General features: G+C 42.8%; 1 long non-coding RNA gene across 1 annotated transcript in view; it reads left to right on the top strand.

Annotated features, from left to right (window-relative positions):
* The first annotated feature begins 15509 nt into the window (after positions 1–15509).
* Positions 15510–21277, top strand: part of LOC144341440 (uncharacterized) — a 59398-nt gene continuing 53630 nt past the window's right edge. Inside the window, exon 1 of the long non-coding RNA XR_013418365.1 lies at positions 15510–15824. This is a non-coding gene — a long non-coding RNA (uncharacterized LOC144341440). The remainder of the gene's footprint in view (positions 15825–21277) is intronic.

Genomic DNA, 21277 nt, shown 5'->3' with positions numbered 1-21277 from the left:
GGCCTTTGTCTGACTCCCCTGCAACAGTCAGCCACAGACGGGAAGACAGCGTAGGAAACTAAGGCCAGAGGAGCCCCGCTTCCTCATGAACGTGAAGCGGCAAAGCCTGAACTAGAAGCTTCTAACGCCTAACCGTCCTCCTGCCGCACCAGGACCCCTGCGAGGCCCTTCCTGGCGTTTTCCTTAGAATGCGTATATATGTGTCTTTTTCCTTTTCTGATGCTAAGACACCTTAGAAACACCAATGTTAAGCAGATTTCCATCGTTGGAGGTTAAAACACCCGAACACAAGTGTTTTGAGTGTGGCATCCAGTCATGTTTTGTGGGTTTGTTTGTTTAAAAAAAAAAAAAAATCCTGGAAGATGGGTGGTAAGAACCAGAGCTTGTAAACCCACCAAGCACGAGGCGGTCGGACTGTCCAGATTCTGGAGTCCAGAAGACGCCAAACGTTCTCAGAATGCCGAACGCGGGCGCCACCTGGTGGGACTAGAACGCTCATTGTCCCTAATCAGTATAGCACAATTCCCATAAATCTTAAAAATTCCCATCCAAGGCTCATTTCCGTGTGACTGAAAGTCATATTCTCTGTTCTCGTGACTCCAAGTAAAAATGTCCCTAAAAAGCCAAAGTCGCTTCACTCTATATAAGAATCTATTGGTGGCCGGGCGCGGAGGCTCAAGCCTGTAATCCCAGCACTTTGGGAGGCCGAGACGGGCGGATCACGAGGTCGAGAGATCGAGACCATCCTGGCCAACACGGTGAAACCCCGTCTCTACTAAAAAATACAAAAAACTAGCCGGGCGAGGTGGCGGGCGCCTGTAGTCCCAGCTGCTCGGGAGGCTGAGGCAGGAGAATGGCGTGAACCCGGGAGGCGGAGCTTGCAGTGAGCCGAGATTGCGCCACTGCACTCCAGCCTGGGCGACAGACCGAGACTCCGTCTCAAAAAAAAAAAAAAAAAAAAAAAAAGAATCTATTGGTTTGGGGAATTTTATTTTTTGTGATCAATGTTACTTTAGCCTTATGGTATGCATATAAATAAAAAAGTTTTCTTCCGTGATTATTTTTTAAAGTTTTCTAATTTTGTAAATAAACTTTTTCTTTTTGTCTCCCCCTTCCCCCACTCTGCAACCAGAGCAATTCTGCTTTCACAGGGGTTTGTATTTGGGCTCTCATGAAGCTTTTGTTTGAGGAAAGAGTTCCATGGCAACGCAAAGATTGGACGAGGTTACTGTTGAAGTCCCTTCCAGCTCTAAGATTGCAAAATTCTATTAAATAATCCCCATTCTCAGTACTTATGTGGACACCTCAGACCACTTTACTGCCCTTCCTGAACAGTTGAATGAGACTTGCTCCCACATGATCTCTTACCTCATCCTGAATCACTGCTCGTGAGACGATTGCATCCTCAGTCTGTGTTTAAGACACATCTTCCAGAGCCGAGTGGAAGTGTTCCTGCTCTCTTTCTGACTCCTAAGGTGGGAAATACAGAGGCCTCCTTTGTCTTTAGCCTATTGTTCCCATGGTCAAGGGAAAGAGGACCCCTTGAGGGTGCTGGAGCTTCATAAATCTCTGACCTTAGTGACCCAATGTTTCTTCAAAGAGCCCCTGTATGATGGGGTTAACGTCCCATAAGGGATCTGAAAGGAGCCTCCACACCCCTGCTGAGCGCTGCCCTGTCCCCTCCAGCTCCCAAGCAGCTTCCACATCATTCATGCCCTTTCTTCCCCTCCAAAGCCTCATTCAAGAGTAGTTTAAAATCACCATTATCATTCTTCATGCAGTTAAAGTCAGATTTACCCACCATGATTTAGTCAAAAGTCATATAAGATGCCTGTCTGTCCTTTGAAGCCAGTTCTAAGACATCTGCAAAATAAGGTACTTGTGAGTTCTAATACATTGACTAAGGAAATAAACAACAGCAAAAAAGATGCAACTATTCCAGGATCTTAAAAACCCATTGGGACATTCACAATGTGATCAAAGTTTCAAATGCACAGATTCAGAAAACATCCCTGTGGCCTGTACCTGGAATTTTGTGATAAAATAGCTGTTGGTAGGTTATGTTAAGTTTGAACAAGTTTCATTGGTATAATTTCTGTACAGCAAAATGTGCCATAATGCCTACTGTAACATGTGTGTCACAGAATTGAAAAATATTTTTTAAAAATCATTTTGAGAGAACCAGTGAAACTTACTCTTTTCCCCAAGCTATATTAACCTCAAATTCACCTGTGTTCCTGAAATACATACTTGCTATTTTTTTCAGAAACACTGACATCTAGCTCACTGGAACACTAAAGCCATGGCTTATTTTTTTGGAGCCTCAGAAAACTGTCTCTCTTTTATACCTCAGGCATCTCCTGTTCTTATGTCCTCCCCTCTCCACCAAGATTTGAAAAATGCCCCTTATTAACACAGCAAACAAAAGCCATGCCCGCAGTGCTGTACTACAGTACGGCCTCTTCCACTACTATCCACACTTAGTTCTGTGTCTCCTAAACCCTGAAGGTTGCCCTTATTATCCCAAACCCTTCACCTATTTCTCTTTTCCAAAACTTTTGCCATCTTTTTCCACTTGCTCCTCCTAAGTCAGCGTGACCAGTTCCACCTATAGCCCTGAGGGGTCCTATGAAGCTTCCTTTCTGAAATCTTGAAACCAAACCAGGAGTCCTTCTAATCATCATTACTATTTGCTAAGTATTTATTATGTTCCAAGCACCATCTGAAGCACTATAACATATTTGCTCATTTAAAACTCACAGTAGTCCTGTGAGATGGGTATTATCTCCGTCCTACACTTCAGAAAACAGTCCAAGATCACCCAACCAGTAAATTATGAACTGCAATTCAAACCCTGGTCTGTTCGATTGAAAAACCCAGCCTCTTAACTGCCTGTATTCCACCTGTATTCCCTGAGCCTGGGAGGCTAGCCAGGCTAGACCACTGGATCCTTTGAATTCCGTAACATAGTTTCCCTTGATTTAAGATTCTGAAGGTGGTAAGCATAATGATAGTTTCCCAAAGATGTCCACATCCTAATGCCAAGAATCTGTAAATATGTCACTTTACTTGACAAAAGGGGACTTAGCAAATGTGATGAAGTTAAGGATCTCGAGATGGGGTAATTTTCCTATATTATCTGAGTGGGCCCACTGTAATCACAAGGGTCCTTTTAAGATGGAAGGGGAGGCCGGACACAGTAACTCACACCCATAATCCCAGCACTTTGGGAGGCCGAAGTGGGTGGATCACCTGAGGTCAGGAGTTCAAGACCACCGTGGCCAACATGGTGAAACCCCGTCTCTACTGAAAATACAAAAATTAGTTGGGCGTTGTTGTGTGTGCCTGTAGTCCCTGCTACTCAGGAGGCTGAGGCAGGAGAATCACTTGAATCTAGGAGACGGAGTTTGCAGTGAGCAGAAATCACGCCATTGCACTCCAGCCTGGGTGACGGAGTGAGACTCCATCTAAAAAAAAAAGATGGAAGGGGAAAAAAAAAAAGATGGAAGGAGGGTCAGAGAGGGAAATGTGGCTGTGGAAGCAGAGGTCAGAGAGAGAAAGAGATTTCAAGATGCTGTTGTTGGTCTTGAAGACGGAGGAAGGGGCCATGAGTTAAGGAATGAAGGTGGCCTCCAGAAGCTTTTGGAAAAGGCAGGGAAACAAATTTTCCTCTAGAGCTTCTAGAAGAAACGAATCACTGCTTAAACCTTAATTTTGGGACTTCTGACTTCCAGAACTGTAAGATAAATTTGCTTGTTTCAAGCCACTAAATTTGTAGTAATTTGTTGCATTAAAGCTTAGGAACCTTGTCTACTGTAGTAGATTAAACATAGCACATCCTTTGCAGCTGCTCCCAGGGAGTGGAGGAAACTATTTTCCTAGTTCTTGAAGCTGACTGGCCATGTGACTTGATTTAACCAATGACACGTGACAGAATTGGTGTGTGATTTAGGAGCTGAGGCCTCAGGAGACCTCCTTACAGCTTCTGCTCTCCTTCTCTTAGATGCTGCCACCATGTGGACAAGTCTGAGCTGTATTTCTGTAGTCTTCAGCTAATGCCAACTGCCAGACAAGTGAGAAGGGCCACCCAGTTGAGTTGACAGCTGACAGCAGCCACATGAGAGCGCCACACAAAGCTAGCAGGAGAACCTCTTGGCTGCACCCCGCCCAAATCAACAGCCCCTTGAGAATTATGAGCAAATAAAATGGTTACTTTAAGCCATTAAGCTTTGGGGTACAGCAATAAATAAATGAACTTTTGAAAAGTACCAATTATGCCTACCCTCCATCCCACCAAATCTAATGATGAACAGTTTCTTGGTAAGAATACCTGCTCATCTTTTTATTGTGGCTGTTGTTCATCAGCCAGGTTTGGAAATCACTCGTGTGTAGACCAAGTCCTGTTGGGTCACCTGGCTCTTGGAAGGTCTTAGAGGACCACTATACCTGCTCTATTCACAGCATTTGGGCCAAGGAACTAGTTCTCTCTCAATGACCTAGTGTACAGGTTAGGGCTTTTTCTATTACAAATATCAACCTAAAACTGCTTAAAGAAAATGTACCAGCTGGGCGCGGTGGCTCACACCTGTAATCCCAGGACTTTGGGAGACCAAGGCAGGTGAATCACCTGAGGTCAGGAGTTCGAGATCAACCTGGCCAACATGGTGAAACTTCGTGTCTACTGAAAACACAAAAATTAGCCAGGTGTGGTGGCAGGCGCCTGTAATCCCAGCTACTTGGGAGGCTGAGGTTGGATAGTGGCTTGAACCCAGGAGGTGGAGGTTGCAGTGACCAGAGATTGTGCCATTGCTCTCCAGCCTGGGTAACAAGAGTGAAACTCTGTCTCAAAAAAAAAAAAAAAAAAAAAAAGAAAAGAAAAGAAAATGTACCATATACCTTTTTTACAGTATTTTTTTAAAAAGCAGTAAAGCTAAATTTGGATACGATGGGTGCCTGTCCTATCTCCATTTCTTGTTTCTGTATTCCAACATACTAGTTTCATTCTCAGGGTTCTTTTGTGCAAGCAAGTTGGCAACTGCAGTTCCAGATTCAACTCAGTAGAAAAGCTGTCTCAGTCATCCCACAGTCTCTCTGTAATTCACTGGCTTTGACTGGGCCCATTGTTACACCATATCTGCGGCCAGGAAAACATAATACTCCGAATGGTCAGGCCTGAGGCTCCTAGACCCAGCAGTAGAAACATATTGGACAGAAAGTTAGGGAAACAGTGACTTTCAGAGGAAAGTTGCTATAGAAGGTCCCAAAAAAGAGATACGTGAATATGGTACAGAAAACACAACAGGTATTCACTACAGCTAGGTGTTGGAAATCAGTTTTATCTGTGTCCCGAAAGTCCACATCAGGGTCACCAGGCTACTGGAAGTCTTTAAAATTCCCAAGTCTCAAAAACCTGGACACCAGACTTTGAAATGCATCTCACAATGTCACCCAAACGATGGAAGACAGGTTCCCCTCTGCCTCAAAAATGGCCCCCAAGCTCTGTAAAACAATTCATGAAGTACTTTCATGCATGATAATCACAGCCCAGCACCTAGGGGCCCTACCACCATGCCTCTGTGTTCCTAATGCTCAAATTTCATTCACCTATCTGTACTTTAATAAAAGCTGGATTGGGGATGTTCCGGTCAAACATGTTCCTTTCCTAGGGTTGTTAAAACTAAGCTGGAAATGTAAGAAGTTGCAGAATATTGTTTTGATTTAGATTACATTCATGGAAACAACCATATGTGCCTAGAAGAAAGGCTTGGTTGAGCACCTAGTGGGAATAGTTGGGGTATAAGGGTAAGGCTCCCAAGAGACATTCCAAAAAATCCTAATGATCCCTACACTGTCTCAAAGCAGGGTAGATCCAGTTATCTGCAGGACTGGGGAGTCTCAAGCTGGAGGTCCTCCTCTCTGTCCTTTTCTCTGTCCAGCTCAGCCCCTCCTCTAATAATGATGATCAAATATCTGGGTTGGAGGAAAATTCAGGTGTTTCCATGGGCATTGATTAGAATGATGTATGCATGGGTCTGGCTGACTCCTTCATTATTTATTAATAATCTTCATATTCCCCATGCCAGACACTAGTGACTCTCAGCAAGGATGCCGATGTCAGCAGAATTTTAGAAACTATTCCCCAATACATAGACATCTCTGTCTTAATTCGTCCTACTTTCCCAACATTTTACTTGCTGGTCACCTTGGCTTGAGAAACCCTTCACTTTTGTTTGTTTGCTTGCTGCTTACTTGCTTGCTATTTAAGAGAAAAGCCTGCTCTTGTCCTGGAAGCCTGGAAACACACACAACCTTCCTAGGTTGAGACCTCTGCAGGAACTGCAGAGATTAGCAAATATGTCTCCACTGGGCCCTGGAAATCAGCCTCTTTCCTTCAGGATTTCCAGGCCCTCCTTGGCTTTTATTGTCTGGAGCTCCAGGAGCTGCTCTCTTCTGATGCTCTGACATTTGTTGCTGGTCTTCTTCTTCCTCCTCCTTCTTCTTCCTCTTCTTCCTCTTCTTTCTCTTCTTCTTGTGTGTGATGGTTTTAATAGTTGATACCAATCCAATTTTTAAAATTATGCTTTAAGGTAAAGGGATTTGAGAGGATGTCTTTCTGTATTCTAGCTTTGGATTGAGACCAGGATTTCCAGAATCCTGTAAAAGTCGGTGGCCTCCAGGTTCCAGGCTCCTTTTCACCATCTTCAGGGTCTCAGTACTGTCACAGCCTCTTGTTAATGTCTGGAAAACCTCTAATAAGCTCAGCTGCACCAATGTTTAGGGATCAAAGCTGCTGTTCCTCCCAGGAGCATTGGTACCTTGCAGGTTTTTAAGTGGCATTAACTCATGCTAGCCTGTGTCTAATAAAGACTCCATGATGAGAACATTCTGTCAGATTGCTGTATTAGTTCATTTTCATGCTGATGATAAAGACATACCCAAGACTGGGTAATTTATAAAGGAAAGAAGTTTAACTGACTCACAGTTTCACATGGCTGGGGAGGCCTCACATTCATAGGGGAAGGTGGAGGAGCAAGGCATGTTTTACATGGCAGCAGGCAAGAGAGCATGTGCAGGGGAACTCCCCTTTATCAAACCATCAGATCTTGTGAGGCTTATTCACTATCACGCAAACAGGATGGAAAAGACCTGCTCCCATGATTCAATTACCTCCCACCAGGTACCTCCCATGACACATGGGGATTATGAGAGCTACAATTCAAGATGAGATTTGGGTAGGGACACAGACAAACCACATCAATTGCATTCTCGTTGGCTTGCAATAGGGATGAGAACTTTTCACAGGTATCTTCACAGCCTTATGTTTGCTGTTTTATATTACAAAGAATACGGATGAAGAGATGCCTAGGGTGAGGCATTGGGGAAGCAGTGCAGAGATTCCATGCCCTCTCTGGGCATGCCACTGTCTAGGAACCTCCATGCATTCAGCTATCTGGAAGCTCCACAGCTGCTCTCCTGAGATATAGATACCACTACTGAATTGGGAAATCACAGTTTTCAATGAGGGAGACACCTTTAAAGAACTCTAGTTTTATCCAGTGCGTGCTCCTTAATAATATTGAACATGAAGATCAAGAAAGGTCCACTGAAGTAAGAGCAATATGTCTTCATATCATCTTTCCCCAGAGGTGTCATAGCCCTAGGAACTGGAGAGAACTGGAAAGGAAATTTGATTTTTTAAAATCCAGCCTCTAAAAGAACAATGGTACTCCAAGACATTGCCTACACTCATATAGTCTTTGATTAAACAAATAGCTAGGCCAGGCACGGTGGTTCATGCCTGTAATCCCAGCACTTTGGGAGGCCAAGGTGGGTGGATCACGAAGTCAGGAGTTTGAGACCAGCCTGACCAACATAGTGAAACCCCATCTTTACTTAAAAAGACAAAAAAAAAAAAAATTAGCTGGGTAAGGTGGCACACACCTGTAATCCCAGCTACTTGGGAGACTGAGGCAGGAGAACTGCTTGAACCCAGGGGGCAGAGGTTGCAGTGAGCTGAGATTGCACCACTGCCGTACAGCCTGGGTGACAGAGCAAGACTCTGTCTCAAAACAAAACAAAACAAAACAAAAAAAACCAAATAGCTTTACCTGTAAACTACCTGAACTTCTTAGGAAATACAATCAACATTGAAGTGATCCAAAAACCACAGTTTCAGCTTCTTTTCCTCCAGATGTGTGCACCAAAATCAAACAGATTGTATTTAACAAATGTTTTTTATAGGCAAGGCCCTTTGCTAGATGTACAGAAGGAACCAGATCCTCATCCACACCCCATGATCTCCATGGAGGCCCCCCCTTTCTCCTGCCTGTCTTTGTTTTTCACTTACAAAGAATCATGTTCTCAGCTCACAGTCATTGAATCTGTACCCTTTACAGAAACTTGACAGCTTCCGTCCGCTTTTCCTAAATAGTCCTCTCATTTTTGGCTCTACCTGCCTTTCTTGGGCTGGACCTCACAAGCTCAGCATATCCCTACTGTATGACTAGGATGTGTGTAGTTGGGTTGCCAAAAAAAATACAGAATGCCCAGCTGAATTTACATCTCAGATAAATAATGTTTAATTTTTAGTATAAGTGTGTCCCCTGTAATATTTGGAATATAATATACTAAAAAATGATTCGATGTTTATCTGAAATTCAAATTTAACTGGGCACTTCATGATTTTATTTGTTAAATCTTAATACTACATGGAAGGAATAAAATCTTCAGCTGTAATTCCTTAAATTAGACTTGAAACCTAATCTTAGAAAAATCATCCTAAGTAACTTTTCCTCTTTCCCTCTTACAAACTCACATAACCTCACACCTACTCAAGTGCATATAATCTTATTCCCTAAATCTTTTTTTTTTAGTTTTTGAATTTTTTATTGACTAATTTTTAAGATAAATTTTATACCCAGCAAAATGCACAGCTCTTAAATGCATATTGTGATGAGTTTCAGCAAGTGTGTGCCTCTGTGCAACATACACCAAATCAAGATACGGAATATTTCCATAACTCCAGAAAGTTCCCTTGTGCCCCTCTCCAGTTAATTATCTCATCCCAGAGACAACCATCATAGATTAGTTTTGCTTGTTCTTAAACCTCATATAAATGAAATTATACAGCATGTATATATTAGTCAGTTCAGGCTACCATAACAAAAATAACATAGACTGGGTGGTTTAAACAAGAGACATTTATTCTTTCACAGATCTGGAGGCTAGAAGTTCGAGATCAGGGTGCCAGCATGGTTGGGTCTTGGTGAGGGCCCACCTCTGGTTTGCAGATGGGTGCCTTCCCCATGTGAGCTCACATGGCCTTTCCTTCAATAGGCCAGAAGTCTAAAGTCAAGGTATTGGCAAAGCTGGTTCCTTCTGGAGACTCTGAGAATCTTCTATGCCTCTCTCACAGCTTCTGGTGGCTGCTGGCAATCCTTGGCATTATTTAGCGTGTAGATACATCACTTCAGTCTCTGTCTCCATTGTCACAGGGTCTTCGTTCTTCTGTCTCTGTCTCCGTGTGTCCTCTCCTCCTTTTATAAGGACAATAGTCATTGGATTTAGGGCCCACCCTAATCCAGTTTGACCTTATCTTAGCTTAACTATGATGTCTGCAAAGACTCTGTTTCCAAATAAGGTCACATTCTGAGATTCTAGGTGGACATGAATTTTGGAGAGACACTATTCAACCCACTATAGATAAATACCTAAGAGTTGGAATTGTTCAATCATCTGGAATACTACTTAAATTCTCATATCCCTAAATTTTACTTATGACCTTTTTGGCCCTCTTGTCTTCTAACAGTGGAAGTATAGTACTGAGAAGGCAGTTTTGAAAAATTAAAGGAATAGTAGTTGGAAAAGTCACAGCTGCCAATACATTGCTATTTATATTTCCTAGCCCTCCTATGCTATCATGCCACACTATACTGCTTCTACATTAAAGCCTACATGCTTACTGCTTACAGATACAGTATCTAAGTGAAACAAGAAAGAGATTCAATGGGAGTCTAGTTTCGCTGAAACTTTAGAAAGAAATTAGATTAATGTGATGTTTCTCAAACTTTAACTTGCATAAGAATCACCTGGAAGGCCTCTTAAAGTGCACTGCTTTTGCAGATGACATAATCTTGTATCTGTCACATTGTATCTATCTATACTTGTAGAAAATCATAAGGAATCCACTGAAAAATATTAGACCTAATAAATGAGTTCAGCAAGGCTGTAGGATGCAAGATCAATACACAAAGATCAATTGTATTTCTATATGCATGCATGAACAATCTGAAAATAAAATTAAGAAAACAATTCATTTTACAATGGCATAATAAAGAAAATACTTAGGAATAAATTTAAGCAAATAACTAAAAAGTACATCATTGAAAGATATTAAATGATACCTAAATAAATGGAAAGAGATCTCATGTTCAGGGACTGAAAGATTTAATATTGCTAAGGGGACAATATTTGCCAAATTGATCTACAGATTCAATGCAATCTGTATCAAAATCCCAGTTGTCTTCTTTACAGAAATTGACAAGCTGATCCTAAAATTCATACAGAAATTCAAGGGACCAAGAATAACCAAAACAATCTTAAAAAAGAAGACCAAAGTTGGAAGAATCACACTTTCTGATATCAACACTTACTGCAGAGCTATAGTAATCAAAACACTTGGTACTGGCATAAGATCAATAGAATTGAGAATCCAGAAATAAAGCCTCACATTTACGGCTAATTGATTTTTTTTTTTTTTGAGACAGAGTCTTGCTGTGTTGCCCAGGCTGGAGTGCAGTGGTGTGATCTCAGCTTACTGCAACTTCCGCCTCCTGGGTTCAAGTGATTCTCATGCCTCAGTCCCCCAAAGAGCTGGGATTACAGGCGCATGCTACCACACATGGCTAATTTTTGTATTTTTAGTAAAGAGGGGGTTTCACTATGTTGGCCAGTGTATTAGACCATTCTCATTTTGCTATGAAGAAATACCTGAGACTGGGTAATGTATAAAGAAAAGATATTTAATTGACTCAGTTCTGCATGGGCTTGGGAGGCCTCAGGAAGCTAACAATCATGGCAGAACGCACCTCTTCACAGGGCAGCAGGAGAGAAAATGAGTGCCGAGCAAAAGGAGAAGCCCCTTATAAAACCATCAGATTTCGTGAGAACTCACTATCAAGAGAACAGCATGCGGGGGGAACTGCCCCCATGATTCAATTATCTTCACCTGGTCCCACACTTGACACGTGGGGATTATTACAATTCAAGGTGAGATTTGGGTGGGGACACAGAGCCAAACCATATCAGCCAGGCTGGTCTCAAACTCTTGGCCTCAAGTGATCCACCTGCCTCAGCCTCCCAAAGCACTGGGATTACAGATGTGAGCCATTATGCCCGGCCGGCAAATTGATTTTTGACAAGACAATTCAATGGGGAAATAAGTAGTCTTTTCAACAAAGGGTTGTGGGACAACTTGATATCTATATCAAAAGTATAAAGTTTGACTCCCTACCTCACACTGTTTACAAAAAGTAACTCAAAATAGATCAAAAACCTAAAAGTAAGTGCAAAAGCTGTCAAACATCTACAAAAAAGCAGAGACATAAATCTTCATCACCTTGAATTAGGTAGTGGTTTTTTAGACATGACACCAGAAGCACAAGTAACTATGAACAACAAAAACAAAATGTATATTAGAATACATCAAAATATAAAACTTTTGTCCTTCAAAGGATACCATCAAGAAAATACCAAGACAATCCACATAATGGGAGAAAATTTTTGCAAATCATATGTTTGATAAAGGACTTGTAACTAGAATAAATGAAGAACTCTTACAACTCAATAATAAGACAAATAACTCAATTTAAAAATGGGCGGCCGAGCGCGGTGGCTCAAGCCTGTAATCCCAGCACTTTGGGAGGCCGAGACGGGCGGATCACGAGGTCAGGAGATCGAGACCATCCTGGCTAACACAGTGAAACCCCGTCTCTACTAAAAATACAAAAACTTAGCCGGGCGAGGTGGCAGGCGCCTGTAGTCCCAGCTACTCGGGAGGCTGAGGCAGGAGAATGGCGTGAACCCGGGAGGCGGAGCTTGCAGTGAGCTGAGATCCAGCCACTGCACTCCAGCCTGGGTGACAGAGCGAGACTCCGTCTCAAAAAAAAAAAAAAAAAAAAAAAAATGGGCAAAGAATCTGAATAGGCATTTCTCCAAAGAAGATATACAAATGGACAATGAGCACACGAAGATATGCTCAACATCATTGGCCATCAGGGCAATGCAAATCAAAACCAGTATGAGACAGCATAATACCAAAAACAATATGAAACAACCTGGGAAACATTCTGGGAGTTCCTCAAAATGTTAAATATAGAGTTACCATATGACCCAACAATTTCACTCCTATGTATATACCCCAAAGAAATAAAAACGTGTTCACACAAAAACTTGTATATGAATGTTCATAGCATCATTCGTAGCCTCAAAGTGGCTACAAAACCCAAATGTCTATCAGCTGACTAATGGGTAACAAAATGTCATGTACACATACAATGGAATATTCTTTAGCAATGAAAAGAAATGAAGTACTGACACATGTACATAAAAGGCTCAACATGGATAAGCCTTGAAAACAGTGAACTAAATGAAAGAAACCAGTCACAAATGCATGCATTGTATAATTCTATTTATATGAAATGTCCAGAAAAGGCAAATCAATAGGAACAGAAAGTTGATCAGTGGTTGTCTAGGACTGAGCAGCTGAGGAAAATCGAGGAGTAACTGCTAATGGGTACAGGGTTTTTTTGAGGGTGATGAAAATGTTCTAAAATGTTGATTGTGGTGATGGTTGCACAACTTTGTGAATATTCTAAAAGCTATTGAATTGTCCACTTTAAATGTGTGAGCTGTAGGGCAATGAACTATGTCTCGATAAAGCTATTATTGAAAAAAGCACAGGGCCAGTTACAGTAGCTCACACCTGTTATCCCAGCACTTTGGGAGGCCGAACAGGTGTATTACTTGAGGTCAGGAGTTTGAGACCAGCTTGGCCAACATGGCCAAACCCTGCCTCTACTAAAAACACAAAAATCAGTCGGTCGTGGTGGTGAGTGCCTGTAATCCCAGCTACTTGAGAGGCTGAGGCAGGAGAATCACTTGAACCTGGGAGGCGAGATTGCAGTGAGCCAAGATTGCACAGCTGTACTCTACCCTGGGCGGCAAAGCGAGATTGCATCTCAAAAGAAAAACAAACAACCCCCCCCCCAAAAAAAACTCCTTATTTTGTAGGTATAGGGTAATATCTGATAATTTGGTTTTCTGACAAAATCCCAGCTGATGTCACTGCGGCTCTAGATACCACATTTTGAGAACCACTGGATTACGACCCTCTAGTGAACGATGGACAGGGAGGGAGGATGAGGTGTGGTGGTCAGAGGTGAGTGGGAAGCAGCCCTAGGTGTGGCTCTAGAACTAATAAGATTAGCAGCGAGAGCAGTAGGATAATTGTCGTCCACCCATCTCTCTCCTCCATTTTCATTTTTTCAGTGAGGCCTCACATTTTTTTTTTTTTTTTTACAGGCATGTGCTATCACACCCAGTTAAGTTTTGTATTTTTAGTAGAGATGGAGGTTTTGCCATGTTGGCCAGGCTGGTCTAGAACTCCTGACCTCAGGTGATCCTCCCGCCTCGGCCTCCCAAAGTGCTAGAATTCCAGGTGTGAGTCACCGCACCCGGCACCCAAGGAATACTTTTAAAAGATACTTTAGAAGATTATGGTCTGACCTCAAAGTTTAGAGAAAGAAAATGCTACTTTTCCCACAATGACCCATGAAAGCTTTGTTACCCATGACTTTATCTAAAAGTTTTTAGAATACTTTTATTTTTTATCCTGGGTCTCTACTTTTGACTTGCAGGTTGTTCTGCTGTACATGAAGGGTGAGATTAGGGTATCATTGGCAATAAACAGCCTATGCATCACCACTCTCCCTTCTGGGGCCGAGAAAACAGCATGCCCTTTAATTACAACCTTTTCTCAGCTCCTCAGATTTGGCTTCAGAATCCTCAGCATGGCTCTCTAGTCAGCTGGTACCAACCTGGGAGAGTTGACATGGTACATAAAGCTTATTTGCCATCCTGGGATTAGGAGCTCTTGAGGAACCTTTGAGCTCTAATGTGGAATTCAAGTCCACAGGCATTTGTGAAGCAACTATGACCAAGCCCTGTGGCTGATATGTGGGAGAAAACAGAATGAGTCCCGTGATTCCAGATTAAATGAAATAGGACCACACTTTAAATTGCCAAAATTGTAACCTTTTCTAAGGTTTAAGAACCTTGAACCTGGGAATAATGCATAACAGCTACATATCTGCATACAGCAATAACAGATGATTCCCTGATTTCAGAGCCTCTTCCACTCTCATTGGCCATGTATTCTCAAAAGTTTTTCTTTCTTGTCTCCGAGTGCAAATGAGCAAGAATTGACTAGAAAGCCAGAATCCATCATAATCCATCATTATGGTTGGAAACTCTTCTGTTTCCCTCCTTACCTCAGGACTTGGAGAAGCTTAACATGGGAAAATTGTTCAGAACCTCCAACCAATCACCATCATAATGATCCTTTAGAGCGTTCTATTTCATGTGCTGCAGACTTTGGACACTGGTTGTATGATTTTGGTTTTTTTCTCTGCTTTAAGCAGCTGAGTATTCTATATTAAGGCCTAAGCAATCAATATAATAATAGCTACCCTTTGAGTGTTTACTACCTGCTAGACCCTGTGCTAAGAGTCTGATGCATATTACTCCATTTAATCCTCACTACAATGAAGTTAGACAGTTTTGTTTGTGTTTTGTTTTGTTTGAGACAGGGTCTTACTCTGTTGCCCAGGCTGGAGTGCGGTGATGCTATCTCAGCTCACTGCAGCCTCGACCTACTGGGTTCAAGCAGTTATCCTGCCTTAGCTTCCCGAGTAGCTGGGACTACAGGTTCATGCCATCACACTAAGTTAATTTTTTGTATATTTTTAGAGATAGGGTTTTGCCATGTTGCCTAGGCTAGCCTCAAACTCCTGAGCTGAAAGGATCCTCCTGCCCCGGCCTCCCAAAATGCCAAGGTTACAGGTAGGTGTGAGCCACCATGCCTGGCCAGGCAGTTTTATCCATTCATATTTTACAGAAAACTGATGCTCAGAGAGATTATATAACTTGGTCAAGCTGATTGTTAAATAGAATTTTGCAAGCTGCAGTTTGTTAAACCTAACTTGAAATAGGCCATGGTAGGAGTATTTACACTGCAGAAATGGGTAAGCACTCTAAGTCAGAGTTCCCCTTCCCCCGACATCCAATTCACCAGCAAAGTACTGGTTAGCCCGAAAGCACAGTGATGCTACCCTTTTTTGTTGTGATCTTTGTCCTGTATATATGACATTTGAAATTTGAATTGTTTCTAGGGTTTGGCAATTATGAAAAAGCTTCGGTATGATTTATGTCCAGATTTGTATAAACACAAGTTTTCTTTCTCTTTTTTTTTTTTTTTTTTGAGATGGAATCTTGCTCTGTCGCCCAGGCTGGAGTGCAGTGGGCGAGTTCGGCTCACTGCAAGCTCCGGCTCCAGGGTTCACGCCATTCTCCTGCCTCAGCCTCCTGAGTAGCTGGGACTACAGGTGCCCGCCACCATGCTCGGCTAATTTTTTCTATTTTTTAGTAGAGACGGAGTGACGGAGTTTCACTGGGTTAGCCAGGATGGTCTCAATCTCCTGACCTCATGATCCGCCCACCTCGGCCTCCCAAAGTGTTGGGATTACAGGCATGAGCCACCTTGCCCGGTCTCTTTTTTTTTTTTTTTTTTTTTGAGACAAGTTCTCACTGTGTCACCCAGGTTGGAGTGCAGTGGTGGGATCTTGGCTCACTACAACCTCTGCCTCCTGAGCCCAAGCGATCCTCCCACCTCAGCCACCCCCTCACCCCATCCCCAGCTAATTTTTTGGTAGTTTTTTAGAGACAGAGTTTCACCATGTTGCCCACTCCTGGGCTCAAGCGATCCACTCGCCTTGGCCTCCCAAAATGCTAGGATTACAGGTATGAGCCACGGCACCTGGCTGTTTTCCAAAGTTTATCATTTTGCATTCCCACCAGCAATGCCTAAGAGTTCCGGTTGTTCCACATCCTTGCCACAACTTAATATTTATTGTCAATTTTTTTTTTTTTTTTTTGAGACAGAATCTTGCTGTCACCTAGGCTGGAGTGCAATGGCACAATCTTGGCTCACTACAACCTCCGCCTCCTGGGTTCAAGGGATCCTCCTGCCTCAGCCTCCCGAGTAGCTGGGATTACAGGTGCCCAACACCACCCCCAGCACTGTTTTTTTTTTTTTTTGGTAATATATTTTTAGTAGAGACAGGGTTTCCCATGTTGGCCAGGCTGATCTCAAACTCCTGACTTCAGGTGATCCATCCATCTTGCCCTCTCAAAGTGCTGAGATTATAGGCATGAGCCACCATACCTGGCCTTTGATTTTGTTTTAACCATTCTAATAAATGTGTATGGTATTTAATTGTGTTTAATTTGCATTTTCTAATGATTATGTTGAGAATCTTTTCATGTGCCTAATTGTCATTTAACTAGTTTCTTTGGTGAAGTTCCTGTTCAAATCTTTTGTCCAATTTTTATTGGGTTGTTTCCTTATCATTAAGTTTTGACAGATCTTTATATATTACAGATATAAATCTTTTTACCCAGTCCATAGCTAATCTTTTCATTTTCTTAACATGTCATATATATATATATATATATATATATATATTTTTTTTTTTTTTTAATGGGGTCTAGCTCTGTCACTCAGGCTGGAGTGCAGTGGTACAATCATAGTTACTGCAACCTCAAACTCCTAGGCTCAAGCAAGCCGCCTGCCTCTGCCTCCTATGTAGCTAGGACTTGTACAGGTACATATCACCAAACTCAACTAATTTTTTTTTTTTCTGGATCTACTTGTTTCTATGCAATTGACTAAATTTTTTTTTTTTTTTAGATGGAGTCTCACTCTGTTGCCCAGGCTGGAGTGCAGTGGTGCTATCTCGGCTCACTGCAACCTCCACCTCCCAGATTCAAGCAATTCTCCTGCCTCAGCCTCCCGAGTAGCTGGGATTACAGGCGCCCACCACTACACCTGGCTAATTTTTGTATTTTTAATAGAGACAGAGTTTCATCATGTTGGCCAGGCTGGTCTCAAACTGCTGACTTCAGGCGATCTACCTGCCTTGGCCTCTCAAAGTGCTGGGATTATAGGTGTGAGCCACTGCTACCGGCCACAACTGACTAATTTTAAAAAATTATTTTTAGTAGAGACAAGGTCTGGCTATGTTGACTGGGCTGGTCTTAAAATCCCAGCCTCAAGTGATCTTCCTACCTCAGCCTCCTAAAGTGCTGGGATTTTAGGCACGAGCCACCATGCCTAGCCAAAATATTATGTGTTTATTTGATGAATAAAAATTGTATACATTTATCATGTACAACATATTGTTTTGAAACATGTAAACTGTAAAATGGCTAAATTGAACTGATTAACATATGCATTACTTCACATACTTTTTTTATGGTGAGAACACTTAAAATTTACTCTTTTTGCAATTTTCCAGATTTTTTTTTTTTTTTTTTTTTTGAGATGGAGTCTGGCTGTGTCGCTCAGGTTGCAGTGCAGTGGTGCCATCCTGGCTCACTCTGTCTCCTGGGTTCAGGCAATTCTCGTGCCTCAGCCTCCCAAGTACCTGGGATTACAGGCACTTGCCACCACAGCTGGTTGATTTTTGTATTTTTAGTAGAAACAGGGTGTGGGCCAGGCTGGTCTCAAACTACTGACCTCAAGTGATCCACCTGTCTTGGCCTCTCAAAGTGCTGGGATTACAGGTGCCCACCACCACGCCCAGCTATTTTTTGTATTTTTAGTAGGATGGGGTTTCACCATGTTGACCAGGCTAGTCTCGAACTCCTGACCTCAAGTGATCTGCCCGCCTTGGCCTCCTGAAGTGCTGGGATTACAGGCGTGAGCCACTCTGGCCCCTGCATGTCTTTTTTTTTTTTTTTTTTTTTGAGACAGAGTCTTGCTCTGTCCCCCAGGCTGGAGTGCAGTGGTGAGATCTTGGCTCATTGCAAGCTCTGCCTCCCGGGTTCACGCCGTTCTCCTGCCTCAGCCTCCTGAGTAGCCGGGACTACAGGCGTCTGCCACCATGCCCGGCTATTTTTTTTGTATTTTTAGTAGAGACGGGGTTTCACCGTGTTAGCCAGGATGGTCTCGATCTCCTGACCTCGTGATCCGCCCGCCTCGGCCTCCCAAAGTGCTGGGATTACAGGCATGCCCTGCATGTCTTTTAAAGGCTTGATAGCTCATTTCTTTTCAGTGGTAAAGAATATTTCATCATCTGCATGTACCACAGTTTATTTATCCATTCACCTACGAAAGAACATCTTGTTTGCTTCCATGTCTTGTCAATTCTGGATAAAGCTACTATAAACGACTATGTGTAGGTTTTCGTGTGGATATACATTTTCAACTCATTTATATAAATACCAAGGAGAGTGATTGCTGGATTATATAGTAAAAGCATGCTTAGTTTTGTGATAGTTTTTGTTTGTTTTGTTTTACATTTAGATCTTTATCTGGAATTTCTTTTTATGAAAATATGAGGTACACTTTCCCTCCTAAATGGATAAGCATTTGTCCTGACATCATTTATTGCATCCATTTTTTCCTAGTGGTTGGAAAGCATCATCCACAGACTAAATCATGCAAGGTAACTGTGTGAGCCTGGACAAGTTAGTTAACCTCTCTGTATTCCAGGTTTCTCACCTGGCAAAGGGGTTAACAATAACTGCCTACAGCACTGGTATGAAGGTAACATGAGGCAATGGGCATGGAGACATTTGAAAAAGTAAAAATCCCATATCCCTGAATCATCTGTATATGGGTGAAGATATCATGACTCTTACTGAGGCTGTGAACACACCTGTTCATCTGAAAAGCCATCCAGGTCCAGCAAAGAATTCTCAAACCATTGGTCACATTTGAAATATAGATGCCAATGATCCATATTTTCAGGGGATTTGAGTGTGGGCTTCAGTAGAAGGGAAGAGAAGGCTAGTGAAGGAGTAAATAGTAGGTAGCCATGGATGAATTATCAGTTTGGGTACCCTGTGGTCATATAGACTTTAAGAGAACATAAATACCACTTGTTTGTGAGCTCCTTGAAGGCAGAGTGCTTGTGTCTAATTTGTCTTAAAAATCACAGAGCCTGACTAGAAAGCTTCCAGTAAAGTTTCAATGAATTAAACTAATTTTCTCCATTAGGACTCACTGGGAAGGGAAGAAAAAGGAAGGCTAGGGAAAAGGGAATCTCTCATCTGGCTTACCCTTGCTTCCAAATAGTTGGTACTCTTGTAAGGAATCCAATTTACAGCCAGTTGCTGTCAGGTAAAATTAGTGAAAATGATCCTTTTTCTCAGTAAATGGCAGCTTTCTTGGTATAGTTGTCCTATGCCTTGCTGCAACTTGGCAGCTCAGACCCACCAGTGGGGAACAGTCTGGGAGCCCTGTGGGGTGGCTCTGGAGCTGCTGATGGAATCAGCTCAGGAATCAGGGCCTGCTGAAGTCAAGGTTCAGGCCGCTTTCCCTGCAATAGGATCAGCCAGCAGGGAGCAGGCAGGTCTGTGATGTAAGCAGAGAAGGTGGGATTGTGCCCACTGGAGAAGGGGGCTCTTGCCCTACACAGGAGGAGGCTGGATGCCATGGTGCAGAATCCTCTGGGGTCTTGGCTCCTACTTGTCCACCACTAATTAATTTTTAGGTTATAACTGATGTTTTCTTATCCAAGGACATCTGGTATACAAAAGTTCCCCTAGCTTAAAATGTTTAGTATTTCCTAAATAGCTTTCCTCTGTTCCTTAAGAAAGAGGCTTCCTCAGCAGCTGTGCTGCAAAAGACCCCAAATGTATTGCACATCCCAAGAGAGGCCAAATGGGACGTCAAGGGTACAGGGGTCTGTTGTAGGCACTGTCCTCCTCTGGGCTCCTCTGACATTGGCCTGGTGGCTGGGATACTTCAGAGTAAAGGCCTAGTGGGTCACAGGTTTAGGAGGAATTGGGGCTGGTCCCTAGGCCACTATAGGTGCTGGGCAAACATTGCAGAAGGCCTAATGTTTGGAAAGCCAGTGTGGAATTCTCCTTTTTGCAACCTTGTCACTGAATCAATTAGGATTTTTTTATTGGTGAATGGACACTTGGAAGTTTTAATATGCAAAACATAATTTACTTTTATTACTTAAATTACTTAATGTAATTTTAATAGGCAACTTAATTTACCAAGAGCCAGGATTCCAGGTGTTTAACTCCTTGTCTCCAGGGAACACAGCTGTCCCTTTGAGGAAAACCTAATTTCTCTTCGCTGCCTGTGTGACTTTGGGACAAATCTGGGACAACAGTGAATTCTCTATTACTGTTATTACCACCCATGTAAACTAAAAATCAGGGATGAGAAAAATCTTACAGAAAATCCTAGCTGAGGCTTCTAGCTTATAGTACAATGAATAGACCTTAATCATAGAATGCCTTTTAGAAAAACATTTAGGCCCGACTTGGTGGTTCACACCTGTCCTGTAATCCCAGCACTTTGGGAGGCTGAGGCGGGCAGATCTCTTGACCTCGGGAGTTTGAGACCAGCCTGGGCAACAAGGTGAGACCCTGTCTCTACGAAAAATACAAAAATTAGCCGGGTGTGGTGGTGCCCGCCTGTAGTCCTGGCTACTCGGGGGGCTAAAGTGGACGGATCGCTTGAACCCGGAGGTCGAGGCTGCATTGAACTGAGACTGTGCCACTGCACTTCAGCCTGGGTGACAGAGCGAGACCCTCTCTCCAAATAAACAAAATAAAATAAAATAAAATAAAGAAAAATATTCAAAAGGCCCTCAAGGTTTTTTTGTTTGCTTTTTGGTACGGAGTCTCACTCTGTTGCCCAAGCTGGGGTGCAGTGGCACGATCTCGGCTCATTGCAACCTCCACCTCCTGGGCTCAAGCGATCCTCCTGCCTCAGCCTCCCCAGGCATGCACCCACCACACCCGGCTGAATTTTTCTTTTCTTTCTTTTTTTTTTTTTTGAGATGGACTTTCACTCTTGTTGCACAGGCTGGAGTGCAATGGTGCAATCTCGGCTCACCACAACCTCTGCCTCCCGGGTTCAAGCAATTCTCCTGCCTCAGCCTCCCGAGTAGCTGGGATTACAGGCATGCTCCAC

This window comes from Macaca mulatta, chromosome 1 (genome assembly GCF_049350105.2).
Source record: "Macaca mulatta isolate MMU2019108-1 chromosome 1, T2T-MMU8v2.0, whole genome shotgun sequence".
NCBI classification, from domain to species: Eukaryota; Metazoa; Chordata; class Mammalia; order Primates; family Cercopithecidae; genus Macaca; species Macaca mulatta.
Note: the sequence above shows the minus strand (reverse complement) of the source record. Positions and strands in the feature narration are given on the sequence as shown.